The sequence below is a fragment of the Rhopalosiphum padi genome, chromosome 3 (genome assembly GCF_020882245.1).
Source record: "Rhopalosiphum padi isolate XX-2018 chromosome 3, ASM2088224v1, whole genome shotgun sequence".
In the NCBI taxonomy this organism is placed as follows: Eukaryota; Metazoa; Arthropoda; class Insecta; order Hemiptera; family Aphididae; genus Rhopalosiphum; species Rhopalosiphum padi.
In genome coordinates this window covers 8350661-8369760 of record NC_083599.1, presented here as the reverse complement: position 1 = coordinate 8369760, position 19100 = coordinate 8350661, and the positions used below count along the sequence as shown (strand labels likewise).

Here is a 19100-nt window from a genome sequence, read left to right as displayed (position 1 = left end):
CTGAAGTTAGTGTCATGAAAGTCAGACCATTAGATTAAGAAAATTATTCTAATTTACCATTATTAACTAGCATACATTTCATTTAAGCTGATACTTCAATAACGCTATAAAACATGATTTTGTATGATAATTTTGACGAATATTAAAAATTCATTTTTTTAACTGTTTATAAAACAAACAATTCTCAAGTTAATCTCTTGAAACCTGGACCACTATATTAAGAAAATGATTCTAATTTAAAATTATTAATTTGCATACATTTCATTTAAGCTGATGCTTCATAAACACTATAAGACATGTTTTAATATGATTATTTTGACTCTTATTTTATATTCATATTTTTAACTGCTTATAAAATACTAAATTCTCAAGTTATTCTTTAACAATTATACATTATTAACTTACTACATTTTTTCAGATTGACGTATGTCAAATCACTCAAGGCATGCAGAAACATGAATTCACATTTCTACCACTTAAGAAAGTATCAACATCCTATGCTGAAAATGGACTAGAAGATACTGCTAATAATATTGGGTTTATGTAATGTGCGTGTAAGGGTTATTGAATATAATTGATAGTAAATTAATGGCAGTGAAACAATTGAGATTCGTTAATAATCTGAATAAAATTTTAGTTAACACCTTTGACTTGTAATTTTCATTCATAAGAGTAACCATTATTAACTTGTATACATTTCATTTGAGCTGATGCTTCATAAACACTATAAAACATGCATTTTTATATGATAATCTTTACGAATATTAAAAATTCATATTATTATCTGCTTATAAAACACTCAATTCTTAAGTTAGTGTCATGAAATCCAGACCATTAGATTAAGTAAATGATTCTAATTTACTATTATTAACTTCTATAGATATTATGTAAGCTGATTCTTCATAAACACTATAATACATGATTTTATATGATAATTTTGACGGTTATTAAAAATTCATTTTTTTAACTGTTTATAAAACACACAATTCTCATGTTAATCTCTTGTAACCAGGACCACTATATTAAGAAAATGATTCTAATTTACTATTATTAATTTGCATACATTTCATTTAAGCTGATGCTTCATAAACACTAAAAGACATGTTTTAATATGATTATTTTGACTCGTATTTTATATTCATATTTTTAACTGCTTATAAAATACTAAATTCTCAAGTTATTCTTTAACAATTATACATTATTAACTTACTACATTTTTTCAGATTGACGTATGTCAAATCAATCAAGGCATGCAGAAACATGAATTCACATTTCTACCACTTAAGAAAGTATCAACATCCTATGCTGAAAATGGACTAGAAGATACTGCTAATAATATTGGGTTTATGTAATGTGCGTGTAAGGGTTATTGAATATAATTGATAGTAAATTAATGACAGTGAAACAATTGAGATTCGTTAATAATCTGAATAAAATATTAGTTAACACCTTTGACTTGTAATTTTCATTCATAAGAGTTACCATTATTAACTTGTATACATTTCATTTGAGCTGATGCTTCATAAACACTATAAAACATGCATTTTTATATGATAATCTTTACGAATATTAAAAATTCATATTATTATCTGCTTATAAAACACTCAATTCTTAAGTTAGTGTCATGAAATCCAGACCATTAGATTAAGTAAATGATTCTAATTTACTATTATTAACTTCTATAGATATTATGTAAGCTGATTCTTCATAAACACTATAATACATGATTTTATATGATAATTTTGACGGTTATTAAAAATTCATTTTTTTAACTGTTTATAAAACACACAATTCTCATGTTAATCTCTTGTAACCAGGACCACTATATTAAGAAAATGATTCTAATTTACTATTATTAATTTGCATACATTTCATTTAAGCTGATACTTTAATAACACTATAAAACATGCATTTTTATATGATAATCTTTACGAATATTAAAAATTCATATTATTATCTGCTTATAAAACACTCAATTCTTAAGTTAGTGTCATGAAATCCAGACCATTATATTAAGTAAATGATTCTTTTTTACTATTATTAACGTCTATAGATATTATGTTAGCTGATTCTTCATAAATACTAAAAAACATGTTTTTATATGATAAGTTTGAGAAATATTATGAATTCCTATTTTAATCTGCTTATAAACAGACAAATATTAAATGTATACACCAACAGAGGGCGTGAGCGTCGCCATAGTAGGGACGACATCCGTCGGCCGAATCGCCTCAGAAAGAAACTAGATAGTTGTGTGGCGTTCACCGTACTGCTGTGTATCGTAACGGGTCGTTGTTTTTACTTAGATTTTGAGTCTACTCGTTATTTATTAATTAAGATTTTTGATATTATAAACGAATTGTTCATATTTTATGCCCGAAGTTAACACAAGTAACTGTCTTGATCCTTTACTACTAGATCAAGAAAATGATTCTAATTTATAATTTTTAACTTTCATTTTTTTCATTTTACCTGATATTTTTACTTCATAAAAACTATAAAATATGATTTTATAAGTTAATTTTGACGAATAATACAACTTAACATTTTTTCGTATTGAAAAGGAGCGATTTTCAGTTGTTGTACAAATGTATTCTTTAGTTACACTCATAATACATTTGAATTCCTTCTACAAAACATTCTGGTACATCTGTACAATCTTTTATGGCTTATCATAATTATTATTTATTATCATCTGTTATCTATGTTTTGCAGTTCTACATTCGTTTTTGTATTTAAGTTTCAATTGTAAATTCCTTTCATGTATTTTGTATAAAAATGAAGTTTGTCTGTTAGTTTATGTTTTGATAGTTTCCACTTCTGAATTACTCAGTGTTGTCCACGTACTAGTTGTTATATAAAAATTGTCGTTCTCCTTATGGTATCTAGTAGTGACGTTTTGTCCTCCAACCATTATACAGATTTAACTTACTATTTTTTTTTAGATGGCTGTACACCAGATATACTCAGGACATATTGATACATGAATTACCATTTCTACCACATGGGAAAGTTTCAACATCCTACGTTGAAAATGGACTGGACGATCCTGATAATAATAATAGTTTTATGCATAGTACGAGTAATGAATATTGAATATAATTGATAGTCAATTAATAGTAGTGTAACAAAAAGTTAGTGTCATGAAATCCAGACCATTAGATTAAGTATATGATTCTTATTTACCATTACCAATTTCCATATATATCATATAAGCTGATACTTCATAAACACTATAAAACATGTTTTTATATGATTATTTTGACTCGTATTTTATATTCATATTTTTAACTGCTTATATAACAGTGAATTCTGAAGTTAGTGTCATGAAAGTCAGACCATTAGATTAAGAAAATTATTCTAATTTACCATTATTAACTAGCATACATTTCATTTAAGCTGATACTTCAATAACGCTATAAAACATGATTTTGTATGATAATTTTGACAATATTAAAAATTCATTTTTTTAACTGTTTATAAAACAAACAATTCTCAAGTTAATCTCTTGAAACCTGGACCACTATATTAAGAAAATGATTCTAATTTAAAATTATTAATTTGCATACATTTCATTTAAGCTGATGCTTCATAAACACTATAAGACATGTTTTAATATGATTATTTTGACTCTTATTTTATATTCATATTTTTAACTGCTTATAAAATACTAAATTCTCAAGTTATTCTTTAACAATTATACATTATTAACTTACTACATTTTTTCAGATTGACGTATGTCAAATCACTCAAGGCATGCAGAAACATGAATTCACATTTCTACCACTTAAGAAAGTATCAACATCCTATGCTGAAAATGGACTAGAAGATACTGCTAATAATATTGGGTTTATGTAATGTGCGTGTAAGGGTTATTGAATATAATTGATAGTAAATTAATGGCAGTGAAACAATTGAGATTCGTTAATAATCTGAATAAAATTTTAGTTAACACCTTTGACTTGTAATTTTCATTCATAAGAGTAACCATTATTAACTTGTATACATTTCATTTGAGCTGATGCTTCATAAACACTATAAAACATGCATTTTTATATGATAATCTTTACGAATATTAAAAATTCATATTATTATCTGCTTATAAAACACTCAATTCTTAAGTTAGTGTCATGAAATCCAGACCATTAGATTAAGTAAATGATTCTAATTTACTATTATTAACTTCTATAGATATTATGTAAGCTGATTCTTCATAAACACTATAATACATGATTTTATATGATAATTTTGACGGTTATTAAAAATTCATTTTTTTAACTGTTTATAAAACACACAATTCTCATGTTAATCTCTTGTAACCAGGACCACTATATTAAGAAAATGATTCTAATTTACTATTATTAATTTGCATACATTTCATTTAAGCTGATGCTTCATAAACACTAAAAGACATGTTTTAATATGATTATTTTGACTCGTATTTTATATTCATATTTTTAACTGCTTATAAAATACTAAATTCTCAAGTTATTCTTTAACAATTATACATTATTAACTTACTACATTTTTTCAGATTGACGTATGTCAAATCAATCAAGGCATGCAGAAACATGAATTCACATTTCTACCACTTAAGAAAGTATCAACATCCTATGCTGAAAATGGACTAGAAGATACTGCTAATAATATTGGGTTTATGTAATGTGCGTGTAAGGGTTATTGAATATAATTGATAGTAAATTAATGACAGTGAAACAATTGAGATTCGTTAATAATCTGAATAAAATATTAGTTAACACCTTTGACTTGTAATTTTCATTCATAAGAGTTACCATTATTAACTTGTATACATTTCATTTGAGCTGATGCTTCATAAACACTATAAAACATGCATTTTTATATGATAATCTTTACGAATATTAAAAATTCATATTATTATCTGCTTATAAAACACTCAATTCTTAAGTTAGTGTCATGAAATCCAGACCATTAGATTAAGTAAATGATTCTAATTTACTATTATTAACTTCTATAGATATTATGTAAGCTGATTCTTCATAAACACTATAATACATGATTTTATATGATAATTTTGACGGTTATTAAAAATTCATTTTTTTAACTGTTTATAAAACACACAATTCTCATGTTAATCTCTTGTAACCAGGACCACTATATTAAGAAAATGATTCTAATTTACTATTATTAATTTGCATACATTTCATTTAAGCTGATACTTTAATAACACTATAAAACATGCATTTTTATATGATAATCTTTACGAATATTAAAAATTCATATTATTATCTGCTTATAAAACACTCAATTCTTAAGTTAGTGTCATGAAATCCAGACCATTATATTAAGTAAATGATTCTTTTTTACTATTATTAACGTCTATAGATATTATGTTAGCTGATTCTTCATAAATACTAAAAAACATGTTTTTATATGATAAGTTTGAGAAATATTATGAATTCCTATTTTAATCTGCTTATAAACAGACAAATATTAAATGTATACACCAACAGAGGGCGTGAGCGTCGCCGTAGTAGGGACGACATCCGTCGGCCGAATCGCCTCAGAAAGAAACTAGATAGTTGTGTGGCGTTCACCGTACTGCTGTGTATCGTAACGGGTCGTTGTTTTTACTTAGATTTTGAGTCTACTCGTTATTTATTAATTAAGATTTTTGATATTATAAACGAATTGTTCATATTTTATGCCCGAAGTTAACACAAGTAACTGTCTTGATCCTTTACTACTAGATCAAGAAAATGATTCTAATTTATAATTTTTAACTTTCATTTTTTTCATTTTACCTGATATTTTTACTTCATAAAAACTATAAAATATGATTTTATAAGTTAATTTTGACGAATAATACAACTTAACATTTTTTCGTATTGAAAAGGAGCGATTTTCAGTTGTTGTACAAATGTATTCTTTAGTTACACTCATAATACATTTGAATTCCTTCTACAAAACATTCTGGTACATCTGTACAATCTTTTATGGCTTATCATAATTATTATTTATTATCATCTGTTATCTATGTTTTGCAGTTCTACATTCGTTTTTGTATTTAAGTTTCAATTGTAAATTCCTTTCATGTATTTTGTATAAAAATGAAGTTTGTCTGTTAGTTTATGTTTTGATAGTTTCCACTTCTGAATTACTCAGTGTTGTCCACGTACTAGTTGTTATATAAAAATTGTCGTTCTCCTTATGGTATCTAGTAGTGACGTTTTGTCCTCCAACCATTATACAGATTTAACTTACTATTTTTTTTTAGATGGCTGTACACCAGATATACTCAGGACATATTGATACATGAATTACCATTTCTACCACATGGGAAAGTTTCAACATCCTACGTTGAAAATGGACTGGACGATCCTGATAATAATAATAGTTTTATGCATAGTACGAGTAATGAATATTGAATATAATTGATAGTCAATTAATAGTAGTGTAACAAAAAGTTAGTGTCATGAAATCCAGACCATTAGATTAAGTATATGATTCTTATTTACCATTACCAATTTCCATATATATCATATAAGCTGATACTTCATAAACACTATAAAACATGTTTTTATATGATTATTTTGACTCGTATTTTATATTCATATTTTTAACTGCTTATATAACAGTGAATTCTGAAGTTAGTGTCATGAAAGTCAGACCATTAGATTAAGAAAATTATTCTAATTTACCATTATTAACTTCTATAGATATTATGTAAGCTGATTCTTAATTCAAAAATCGTTCGACCTAAGTATGACGTTTAAAAATCCTTAATAACGGTTTTTCGAAAAATCAAAAGCATACAACTTATGAAGCGGGTTATGGGGATAAATTTTATGTCTCACGACTTTCGTCCGATCTCTCACGGTTTTCCCGTAAAACACTTCGTAAACGAGAATTTTCATTTTTCGAAATTTTCAATTTTCATTCGCGTTTTCTCGGTCACCTGGTGGTCCAACGACAATTTATCACGGACGTTAAAATGTTCTAAATGTAATTCTAAATCACAATCAGTTTTTCTTTTTTCCAAAAACTCGTTATTACAAAATTTTGGGTTTTCAAAAATCGTTCGACCTAAGTATGACGTTTAAAAATCTTTAATAACGGTTTTTCGAAAAATCAAAAGCATACAACTTATGAAGCTGGTTATGGGGATCAATTTTATGTCTCACGACTTTCGTCCTATCTCTCACGGTTTTCCCGTAAAACACTTCGTAAACGAGAATTTTCATTTTTCGAAATTTTCAATTTTCATTCGCGTTTTCTAGGTCACCTGGTGGTCCAACGACAATTTATCACAGACGTTAAAATGTTCTAAATGTAATTCTAAATCACAATCAGTTTTTCTTTTTTCCAAAAACTCGTTATTACAAAATTTTGGGTTTTCAAAAATCGTTCGACCTAAGTATGACGTTTAAAAATCCTTAATAACGGTTTTTCGAAAAATCAAAAGCATACAACTCATGAAGCTGGTTATGGGGATCAATTTTATGTCTCACGACTTTCGTCCGATCTCTCACGGTTTTCCCGTAAAACACTTCGTAAACGAGAATTTTCATTTTTCGAAATTTTCAATTTTCATTCGCGTTTTCTCGGTCACCTGGTGGTCCAACGACAATTTATCACAGCCGTTAAAATGTTCTAAATGTAATTCTAAATCACAATCAGTTTTTCTTTTTTCCAAAAACTCGTTATTACAAAATTTTGGGTTTTCAAAAATCGTTCGACCTAAGTATGACGTTTAAAAATCCTTAATAACGGTTTTTCGAAAAATCAAAAGCATACAACTTATGAAGCTGGTTATGGGGATCAATTTTATGTCTCACGACTTTCGTCCGATCTCTCACGGTTTTCCCGTAAAACACTTCGTAAACGAGAATTTTCATTTTTCGAAATTTTCAATTTTCATTCGCGTTTTCTCGGTCACCTGGTGGTCCAACGACAATTTATCACGGACGTTAAAATGTTCTAAATGTAATTCTAAATCACAATCAGTTTTTCTTTTTTCCAAAAACTCGTTATTACAAAATTTTGGGTTTTCAAAAATCGTTCGACCTAAGTATGACGTTTAAAAATCCTTAATAACGGTTTTTCGAAAAATCAAAAGCATACAACTTATGAAGCTGGTTATGGGGATCAATTTTATGTCTCACGACTTTCGTCCGATCTCTCACGGTTTTCCCGTAAAACACTTCGTAAACGAGAATTTTCATTTTTCGAAATTTTCAATTTTCATTCGCGTTTTCTCGGTCACCTGGTGGTCAAACGACAATTTATCACGGACGTTAAAATGTTCTAAATGTAATTCTAAATCACAATCAGTTTTTCATTTTTCCAAAAACTCGTTATTACAAAATTTTGGGTTTTCAAAAATAGTTCGACCTAAGTATGACGTTTAAAAATCCTTAATAACGGTTTTTCGAAAATTCAAAAGCATACAACTCATGAAGCTGGTTATGGGGATCAATTTTATGTCTCACGACTTTCGTCCGATCTCTCACGGTTTTCCCGTAAAACACTTCGTAAACGAGAATTTTCATTTTTCGAAATTTTCAATTTTCATTCGCGTTTTCTCGGTCACCTGGTGGTCCAACGACAATTTATCACGGACGTTAAAATGTTCTAAATGTAATTCTAAATCACAATCAGTTTTTCTTTTTTCCAAAAACTCGTTATTACAAAATTTTGGGTTTTCAAAAATCGTTCGACCTAAGTATGACGTTTAAAAATCCTTAATAACGGTTTTTCGAAAAATCAAAAGCATACAACTTATGAAGCTGGTTATGGGGATCAATTTTATGTCTCACGACTTTCGTCCGATCTCTCACGGTTTTCCCGTAAAACACTTCGTAAACGAGAATTTTCATTTTTCGAAATTTTCAATTTTCATTCGCGTTTTCTCGGTCACCTGGTGGTCCAACGACAATTTATCACGGACGTTAAAATGTTCTAAATGTAATTCTAAATCACAATCAGTTTTTCATTTTTCCAAAAACTCGTTATTACAAAATTTTGGGTTTTCAAAAATAGTTCGACCTAAGTATGACGTTTAAAAATCCTTAATAACGGTTTTTCGAAAATTCAAAAGCATACAACTCATGAAGCTGGTTATGGGGATCAATTTTATGTCTCACGACTTTCGTCCGATCTCTCACGGTTTTCCCGTAAAACACTTCGTAAACGAGAATTTTCATTTTTCGAAATTTTCAATTTTCATTCGCGTTTTCTCGGTCACCTGGTGGTCCAACGACAATTTATCACAGACGTTAAAATGTTCTAAATGTAATTCTAAATCACAATCAGTTTTTCTTTTTTCCAAAAACTCGTTATTTCAAATTTTGGGTTTTCAAAAATCGTTCGACCTAAGTATGACGTTTAAAAATCCTTAATAACGGTTTTTCGAAAAATCAAAAGCATACAACTAATGAAGCTGGTTATGGGGATCAATTTTATGTATCACGACTTTCGTCCTATCTCTCACGGTTTTCCCGTAAAACACTTCGTAAACGAGAATTTTCATTTTTCGAAATTTTCAATTTTCATTCGCGTTTTATCGGTCACCTGAGGTCCAACGACAATTTATCACAGACGTTAAAATGTTCTAAATGTAATTCTAAATCACAATCAGTTTTTCTTTTTTCCAAAAACTCGTTATTACAAAATTTTGGGTTTTCAAAAATCGTTCGACCTAAGTATGACGTTTAAAAATCCTTAATAACGGTTTTTCGAAAAATCAAAAGCATACAACTCATGAAGCTGGTTATGGGGATCAATTTTATGTCTCACGACTTTCGTCCGATCTCTCACGGTTTTCCCGTAAAACACTTCGTAAACGAGAATTTTCATTTTTCGAAATTTTCAATTTTCATTCGCGTTTTCTCGGTCACCTGGTGGTCCAACGAAAATTTATCACAGACGTTAAAATGTTCTAAATGTAATTCTAAATCACAATCAGTTTTTCTTTTTTCCAAAAACTCGTTATTACAAAATTTTGGGTTTTCAAAAATCGTTCGACCTAAGTATGACGTTTAAAAATCCTTAATAACGGTTTTTCGAAAAATCAAAAGCATACAACTTATGAAGCTGGTTATGGGGATCAATTTTATGTCTCACGACTTTCGTCCGATCTCTCACGGTTTTCCCGTAAAACACTTCGTAAACGAGAATTTTCATTTTTCGAAATTTTCAATTTTCATTCGCGTTTTCTCGGTCACCTGGTGGTCCAACGACAATTTATCACAGACGTTAAAATGTTCTAAATGTAATTCTAAATCACAATCAGTTTTTCTTTTTTCCAAAAACTCGTTATTACAAAATTTTGGGTTTTCAAAAATCGTTCGACCTAAGTATGACGTTTAAAAATCCTTAATAACGGTTTTTCGAAAAATCAAAAGCATACAACTCATGAAGCTGGTTATGGGGATCAATTTTATGTCTCACGACTTTCGTCCGATCTCTCACGGTTTTCCCGTAAAACACTTCGTAAACGAGAATTTTCATTTTTCGAAATTTTCAATTTTCATTCGCGTTTTCTCGGTCACCTGGTGGTCCAACGAAAATTTATCACAGACGTTAAAATGTTCTAAATGTAATTCTAAATCACAATCAGTTTTTCTTTTTTCCAAAAACTCGTTATTACAAAATTTTGGGTTTTCAAAAATCGTTCGACCTAAGTATGACGTTTAAAAATCCTTAATAACGGTTTTTCGAAAAATCAAAAGCATACAACTTATGAAGCTGGTTATGGGGATCAATTTTATGTCTCAGGACTTTCGTCCGATCTCTCACGGTTTTCCCGTAAAACACTTCGTAAACGAGAATTTTCATTTTTCGAAATTTTCAATTTTCATTCGCGTTTTATCGGTCACCTGAGGTCCAACGACAATTTATCACAGACGTTAAAATGTTCTAAATGTAATTCTAAATCACAATCAGTTTTTCTTTTTTCCAAAAACTCGTTATTACAAAATTTTGGGTTTTCAAAAATCGTTCGACCTAAGTATGACGTTTAAAAATCCTTAATAACGGTTTTTCGAAAAATCAAAAGCATACAACTCATGAAGCTGGTTATGGGGATCAATTTTATGTCTCACGACTTTTGTCCGATCTCTCACGGTTTTCCCGTAAAACACTTCGTAAACGAGAATTTTCATTTTTCGAAATTTTCAATTTTCATTCGCGTTTTCTCGGTCACCTGGTGGTCCAACGACAATTTATCACAGACGTTAAAATGTTCTAAATGTAATTCTAAATCACAATCAGTTTTTCTTTTTTCCAAAAACTCGTTATTTCAAATTTTGGGTTTTCAAAAATCGTTCGACCTAAGTATGACGTTTAAAAATCCTTAATAACAGTTTTTCGAAAAATCAAAAGCATACAACTCATGAAGCTGGTTATGGGGATCAATTTTATGTCTCACGACTTTCGTCCGATCTCTCACGGTTTTCCCGTAAAACACTTCGTAAACGAGAATTTTCATTTTTCGAAATTTTCAATTTTCATTCGCGTTTTCTCGGTCACCTGGTGGTCCAACGAAAATTTATCACAGACGTTAAAATGTTCTAAATGTAATTCTAAATCACAATCAGTTTTTCTTTTTTCCAAAAACTCGTTATTACAAAATTTTGGGTTTTCAAAAATCGTTCGACCTAAGTATGACGTTTAAAAATCCTTAATAACGGTTTTTCGAAAAATCAAAAGCATACAACTTATGAAGCTGGTTATGGGGATCAATTTTATGTCTCAGGACTTTCGTCCGATCTCTCACGGTTTTCCCGTAAAACACTTCGTAAACGAGAATTTTCATTTTTCGAAATTTTCAATTTTCATTCGCGTTTTATCGGTCACCTGAGGTCCAACGACAATTTATCACAGACGTTAAAATGTTCTAAATGTAATTCTAAATCACAATCAGTTTTTCTTTTTTCCAAAAACTCGTTATTACAAAATTTTGGGTTTTCAAAAATCGTTCGACCTAAGTATGACGTTTAAAAATCCTTAATAACGGTTTTTCGAAAAATCAAAAGCATACAACTCATGAAGCTGGTTATGGGGATCAATTTTATGTCTCACGACTTTCGTCCGATCTCTCACGGTTTTCCCGTAAAACACTTCGTAAACGAGAATTTTCATTTTTCGAAATTTTCAATTTTCATTCGCGTTTTCTCGGTCACCTGGTGGTCCAACGACAATTTATCACAGACGTTAAAATGTTCTAAATGTAATTCTAAATCACAATCAGTTTTTCTTTTTTCCAAAAACTCGTTATTTCAAATTTTGGGTTTTCAAAAATCGTTCGACCTAAGTATGACGTTTAAAAATCCTTAATAACGGTTTTTCGAAAAATCAAAAGCATACAACTTATGAAGCGGGTTATGGGGATAAATTTTATGTCTCACGACTTTCGTCCGATCTCTTACGGTTTTCCCGTAAAACACTTCGTAAACGAGAATTTTCATTTTTCGAAATTTTCAATTTTCATTCGCGTTTTCTCGGTCACCTGGTGGTCCAACGACAATTTATCACGGACGTTAAAATGTTCTAAATGTAATTCTAAATCACAATCAGTTTTTCTTTTTTCCAAAAACTCGTTATTACAAAATTTTGGGTTTTCAAAAATCGTTCGACCTAAGTATGACGTTTAAAAATCTTTAATAACGGTTTTTCGAAAAATCAAAAGCATACAACTTATGAAGCTGGTTATGGGGATCAATTTTATGTCTCACGACTTTCGTCCTATCTCTCACGGTTTTCCCGTAAAACACTTCGTAAACGAGAATTTTCATTTTTCGAAATTTTCAATTTTCATTCGCGTTTTCTAGGTCACCTGGTGGTCCAACGACAATTTATCACAGACGTTAAAATGTTCTAAATGTAATTCTAAATCACAATCAGTTTTTCTTTTTTCCAAAAACTCGTTATTACAAAATTTTGGGTTTTCAAAAATCGTTCGACCTAAGTATGACGTTTAAAAATCCTTAATAACGGTTTTTCGAAAAATCAAAAGCATACAACTCATGAAGCTGGTTATGGGGATCAATTTTATGTCTCACGACTTTCGTCCGATCTCTCACGGTTTTCCCGTAAAACACTTCGTAAACGAGAATTTTCATTTTTCGAAATTTTCAATTTTCATTCGCGTTTTCTCGGTCACCTGGTGGTCCAACGACAATTTATCACAGCCGTTAAAATGTTCTAAATGTAATTCTAAATCACAATCAGTTTTTCTTTTTTCCAAAAACTCGTTATTACAAAATTTTGGGTTTTCAAAAATCGTTCGACCTAAGTATGACGTTTAAAAATCCTTAATAACGGTTTTTCGAAAAATCAAAAGCATACAACTTATGAAGCTGGTTATGGGGATCAATTTTATGTCTCACGACTTTCGTCCGATCTCTCACGGTTTTCCCGTAAAACACTTCGTAAACGAGAATTTTCATTTTTCGAAATTTTCAATTTTCATTCGCGTTTTCTCGGTCACCTGGTGGTCCAACGACAATTTATCACGGACGTTAAAATGTTCTAAATGTAATTCTAAATCACAATCAGTTTTTCTTTTTTCCAAAAACTCGTTATTACAAAATTTTGGGTTTTCAAAAATCGTTCGACCTAAGTATGACGTTTAAAAATCCTTAATAACGGTTTTTCGAAAAATCAAAAGCATACAACTTATGAAGCTGGTTATGGGGATCAATTTTATGTCTCACGACTTTCGTCCGATCTCTCACGGTTTTCCCGTAAAACACTTCGTAAACGAGAATTTTCATTTTTCGAAATTTTCAATTTTCATTCGCGTTTTCTCGGTCACCTGGTGGTCCAACGACAATTTATCACGGACGTTAAAATGTTCTAAATGTAATTCTAAATCACAATCAGTTTTTCATTTTTCCAAAAACTCGTTATTACAAAATTTTGGGTTTTCAAAAATAGTTCGACCTAAGTATGACGTTTAAAAATCCTTAATAACGGTTTTTCGAAAATTCAAAAGCATACAACTCATGAAGCTGGTTATGGGGATCAATTTTATGTCTCACGACTTTCGTCCGATCTCTCACGGTTTTCCCGTAAAACACTTCGTAAACGAGAATTTTCATTTTTCGAAATTTTCAATTTTCATTCGCGTTTTCTCGGTCACCTGGTGGTCCAACGACAATTTATCACAGACGTTAAAATGTTCTAAATGTAATTCTAAATCACAATCAGTTTTTCTTTTTTCCAAAAACTCGTTATTTCAAATTTTGGGTTTTCAAAAATCGTTCGACCTAAGTATGACGTTTAAAAATCCTTAATAACGGTTTTTCGAAAAATCAAAAGCATACAACTAATGAAGCTGGTTATGGGGATCAATTTTATGTATCACGACTTTCGTCCTATCTCTCACGGTTTTCCCGTAAAACACTTCGTAAACGAGAATTTTCATTTTTCGAAATTTTCAATTTTCATTCGCGTTTTATCGGTCACCTGAGGTCCAACGACAATTTATCACAGACGTTAAAATGTTCTAAATGTAATTCTAAATCACAATCAGTTTTTCTTTTTTCCAAAAACTCGTTATTACAAAATTTTGGGTTTTCAAAAATCGTTCGACCTAAGTATGACGTTTAAAAATCCTTAATAACGGTTTTTCGAAAAATCAAAAGCATACAACTCATGAAGCTGGTTATGGGGATCAATTTTATGTCTCACGACTTTCGTCCGATCTCTCACGGTTTTCCCGTAAAACACTTCGTAAACGAGAATTTTCATTTTTCGAAATTTTCAATTTTCATTCGCGTTTTGTCGGTCACCTGGTGGTCCAACGAAAATTTATCACAGACGTTAAAATGTTCTAAATGTAATTCTAAATCACAATCAGTTTTTCTTTTTTCCAAAAACTCGTTATTACAAAATTTTGGGTTTTCAAAAATCGTTCGACCTAAGTATGACGTTTAAAAATCCTTAATAACGGTTTTTCGAAAAATCAAAAGCATACAACTTATGAAGCTGGTTATGGGGATCAATTTTATGTCTCAGGACTTTCGTCCGATCTCTCACGGTTTTCCCGTAAAACACTTCGTAAACGAGAATTTTCATTTTTCGAAATTTTCAATTTTCATTCGCGTTTTATCGGTCACCTGAGGTCCAACGACAATTTATCACAGACGTTAAAATGTTCTAAATGTAATTCTAAATCACAATCAGTTTTTCTTTTTTCCAAAAACTCGTTATTTCAAATTTTGGGTTTTCAAAAATCGTTCGACCTAAGTATGACGTTTAAAAATCCTTAATAACAGTTTTTCGAAAAATCAAAAGCATACAACTCATGAAGCTGGTTATGGGGATCAATTTTATGTCTCACGACTTTCGTCCGATCTCTCACGGTTTTCCCGTAAAACACTTCGTAAACGAGAATTTTCATTTTTCGAAATTTTCAATTTTCATTCGCGTTTTCTCGGTCACCTGGTGGTCCAACGAAAATTTATCACAGACGTTAAAATGTTCTAAATGTAATTCTAAATCACAATCAGTTTTTCTTTTTTCCAAAAACTCGTTATTACAAAATTTTGGGTTTTCAAAAATCGTTCGACCTAAGTATGACGTTTAAAAATCCTTAATAACGGTTTTTCGAAAAATCAAAAGCATACAACTTATGAAGCTGGTTATGGGGATCAATTTTATGTCTCAGGACTTTCGTCCGATCTCTCACGGTTTTCCCGTAAAACACTTCGTAAACGAGAATTTTCATTTTTCGAAATTTTCAATTTTCATTCGCGTTTTATCGGTCACCTGAGGTCCAACGACAATTTATCACAGACGTTAAAATGTTCTAAATGTAATTCTAAATCACAATCAGTTTTTCTTTTTTCCAAAAACTCGTTATTACAAAATTTTGGGTTTTCAAAAATCGTTCGACCTAAGTATGACGTTTAAAAATCCTTAATAACGGTTTTTCGAAAAATCAAAAGCATACAACTCATGAAGCTGGTTATGGGGATCAATTTTATGTCTCACGACTTTTGTCCGATCTCTCACGGTTTTCCCGTAAAACACTTCGTAAACGAGAATTTTCATTTTTCGAAATTTTCAATTTTCATTCGCGTTTTCTCGGTCACCTGGTGGTCCAACGACAATTTATCACAGACGTTAAAATGTTCTAAATGTAATTCTAAATCACAATCAGTTTTTCTTTTTTCCAAAAACTCGTTATTTCAAATTTTGGGTTTTCAAAAATCGTTCGACCTAAGTATGACGTTTAAAAATCCTTAATAACAGTTTTTCGAAAAATCAAAAGCATACAACTTATGAAGCTGGTTATGGGGATCAATTTTATGTCTCATGACTTTCGTCCTATCTCTCACGGTTTTCCCGTAAAACACTTCGTAAACGAGAATTTTCATTTTTCGAAATTATCAATTTTCATTCGCGTTTTTTCGGTCACCTGGTGGTCCAACGACAATTTATCACAGCCGTTAAAATGTTCTAAATGTAATTCTAAATCACAATCAGTTTTTCTTTTTTCCAAAAACTCGTTATTACAAAATTTTGGGTTTTCAAAAATCGTTCGACCTAAGTATGACGTTTAAAAATCCTTAATAACGGTTTTTCGAAAAATCAAAAGCATACAACTTATGAAGCCGGTTATGGGGATCAATTTTATGTCTCAGGACTTTCGTCCGATCTCTCACGGTTTTCCCGTAAAACACTTCGTAAACGAGAATTTTCATTTTTCGAAATTTTCAATTTTCATTCGCGTTTTATCGGTCACCTGGTGGTCCAACGACAATTTATCACAGACGTTAAAATGTTCTAAATGTAATTCTAAATCACAATCAGTTTTTCTTTTTTCCAAAAACTCGTTATTACAAAATTTTGGGTTTTCAAAAATCGTTCGACCTAAGTATGACGTTTAAAAATCCTTAATAACGGTTTTTCGAAAAATCAAAAGCATACAACTCATGAAGCTGGTTATGGGGATCAATTTTATGTCTCACGACTTTCGTCCGATCTCTCACGGTTTTCCCGTAAAACACTTCGTAATCGAGAATTTTCATTTTTCGAAATTTTCAATTTTCATTCGCGTTTTCTCGGTCACCTGGTGGTCCAACGACAATTTATCACAGACGTTAAAATGTTCTAAATGTAATTCTAAATCACAATCAGTTTTTCTTTTTTCCAAAAACTCGTTATTTCAAATTTTGGGTTTTCAAAAATCGTTCGACCTAAGTATGACGTTTAAAAATCCTTAATAACGGTTTTTCGAAAAATCAAAAGCATACAACTCATGAAGCTGGTTATGGGGATCAATTTTATGTCTCACGACTTTCGTCCTATCTCTCACGGTTTTCCCGTAAAACACTTCGTAAACGAGAATTTTCATTTTTCGAAATTTTCAATTTTCATTCGCGTTTTCTCGGTCACCTGGTGGTCCAACGACAATTTATCACAGACGTTAAAATGTTCTAAATGTAATTCTAAATCACAAACAGTTTTTCTTTTTTCCAAAAACTCGTTATTACAAAATTTTGGGTTTTCAAAAATCGTTCGACCTAAGTATGACGTTTAAAAATCCTTAATAACGGTTTTTCGAAAAATCAAAAGCATACAACTCATGAAGCTGGTTATGGGGATCAATTTTATGTCTCACGACTTTCGTCCGATCTCTCACGGTTTTCCCGTAAAACACTTCGTAAACGAGAATTTTCATTTTTCGAAATTTTCAATTTTCATTCGCGTTTTCTCGGTCACCTGGTGGTCCAACGACAATTTATCACAGCCGTAAAAATGTTCTAAATGTAATTCTAAATCACAATCAGTTTTTCTTTTTTCCAAAAACTCGTTATTACAAAATTTTGGGTTTTCAAAAATCGTTCGACCTAAGTATGACGTTTAAAAATCCTTAATAACGGTTTTTCGAAAAATCAAAAGCATACAACTCATGAAGCTGGTTATGGGGATCAATTTTATGTCTCACGACTTTCGTCCGATCTCTCACGGTTTTCCCGTAAAACACTTCGTAAACGAGAATTTTCATTTTTCGAAATTTTCAATTTTCATTCGCGTTTTCTCGGTCACCTGGTGGTCCAACGACAATTTATCACAGACGTTAAAATGTTCTAAATGTAATTCTAAATCACAATCAGTTTTTCTTTTTTCCAAAAACTCGTTATTACAAAATTTTGGGTTTTCAAAAATCGTTAGACCTAAGTATGACGTTTAAAAATCCTTAATAACGGTTTTTCGAAAAATCAAAAGCATACAACCTATGAAGCTGGTTATGGGGATCAATTTTATGTCTCACGACTTTCGTCCGATCTCTCACGGTTTTCCCGTAAAACACTTCGTAAACGAGAATTTTCAATTTTCGAAATTTTCAATTTTCATTCGCGTTTTCTCGGTCACCTGGTGGTCCAACGACAATTTATCACAGCCGTTAAAATGTTCTAAATGTAATTCTAAATCACAATCAGTTTTTCTTTTTTCCAAAAACTCGTTATTACAAAATTTTGGGTTTTCAAAAATCGTTCGACCTAAGTATGACGTTTAAAAATCCTTAATAACGGTTTTTCGAAAAATCAAAAGCATACAACTTATGAAGCTGGTTATGGGGATCAATTTTATGTCTCAGGACTTTCGTCCGATCTCTCACGGTTTTCCCATAAAACACTTCGTAAACGAGAATTTTCATTTTTTGAAATTTTCAATTTTCATTCGCGTTTTCTCGGTCACCTGGTGTTCCAACGACAATTTATCACAGTCGTTAAAATGTTCTAAATGTAATTCTAAATCACAATCAGTTTTTCTTTTTTCCAAAAACTCGTTATTACAAAATTTTGGGTTTTCAAAAATCGTTCGACCTAAGTATGACGTTTAAAAATCCTTAATAACGGTTTTTCGAAAAATCAAAAGCATACAACTCATGAAGCTGGTTATGGGGATCAATTTTATGTCTCACGACTTTCGTCCGATCTCTCACGGTTTTCCCGTAAAACACTTCGTAAACGAGAATTTTCATTTTTCGAAATTATAAATTTTCATTCGCGTTTTCTCGGTCACCTGGTAGTCCAACGACAATTTATCACAGTTGTTAAAATGTTCTAAATGTAATTCTAAATCACAATCAGTTTTTCTTT

The 19100-nt window shown here is 30.6% G+C and overlaps 1 long non-coding RNA gene across 3 annotated transcripts in view; it reads left to right on the top strand.

The window, feature by feature from the left end:
- Window positions 1–19100, top strand: part of LOC132924594 (uncharacterized) — a 231217-nt gene that overhangs the window by 131023 nt on the left and 81094 nt on the right. The window contains exon 1 of one of the 3 annotated variants that reach the window (XR_009661350.1): window positions 4541–4664. The exons of the other annotated variants lie outside the window; for them this stretch is intronic. This is a non-coding gene — a long non-coding RNA (uncharacterized LOC132924594). Of the gene's footprint in view, window positions 1–4540; window positions 4665–19100 lie in introns of those variants that run through there. 3 annotated transcript variants of the gene reach the window in all.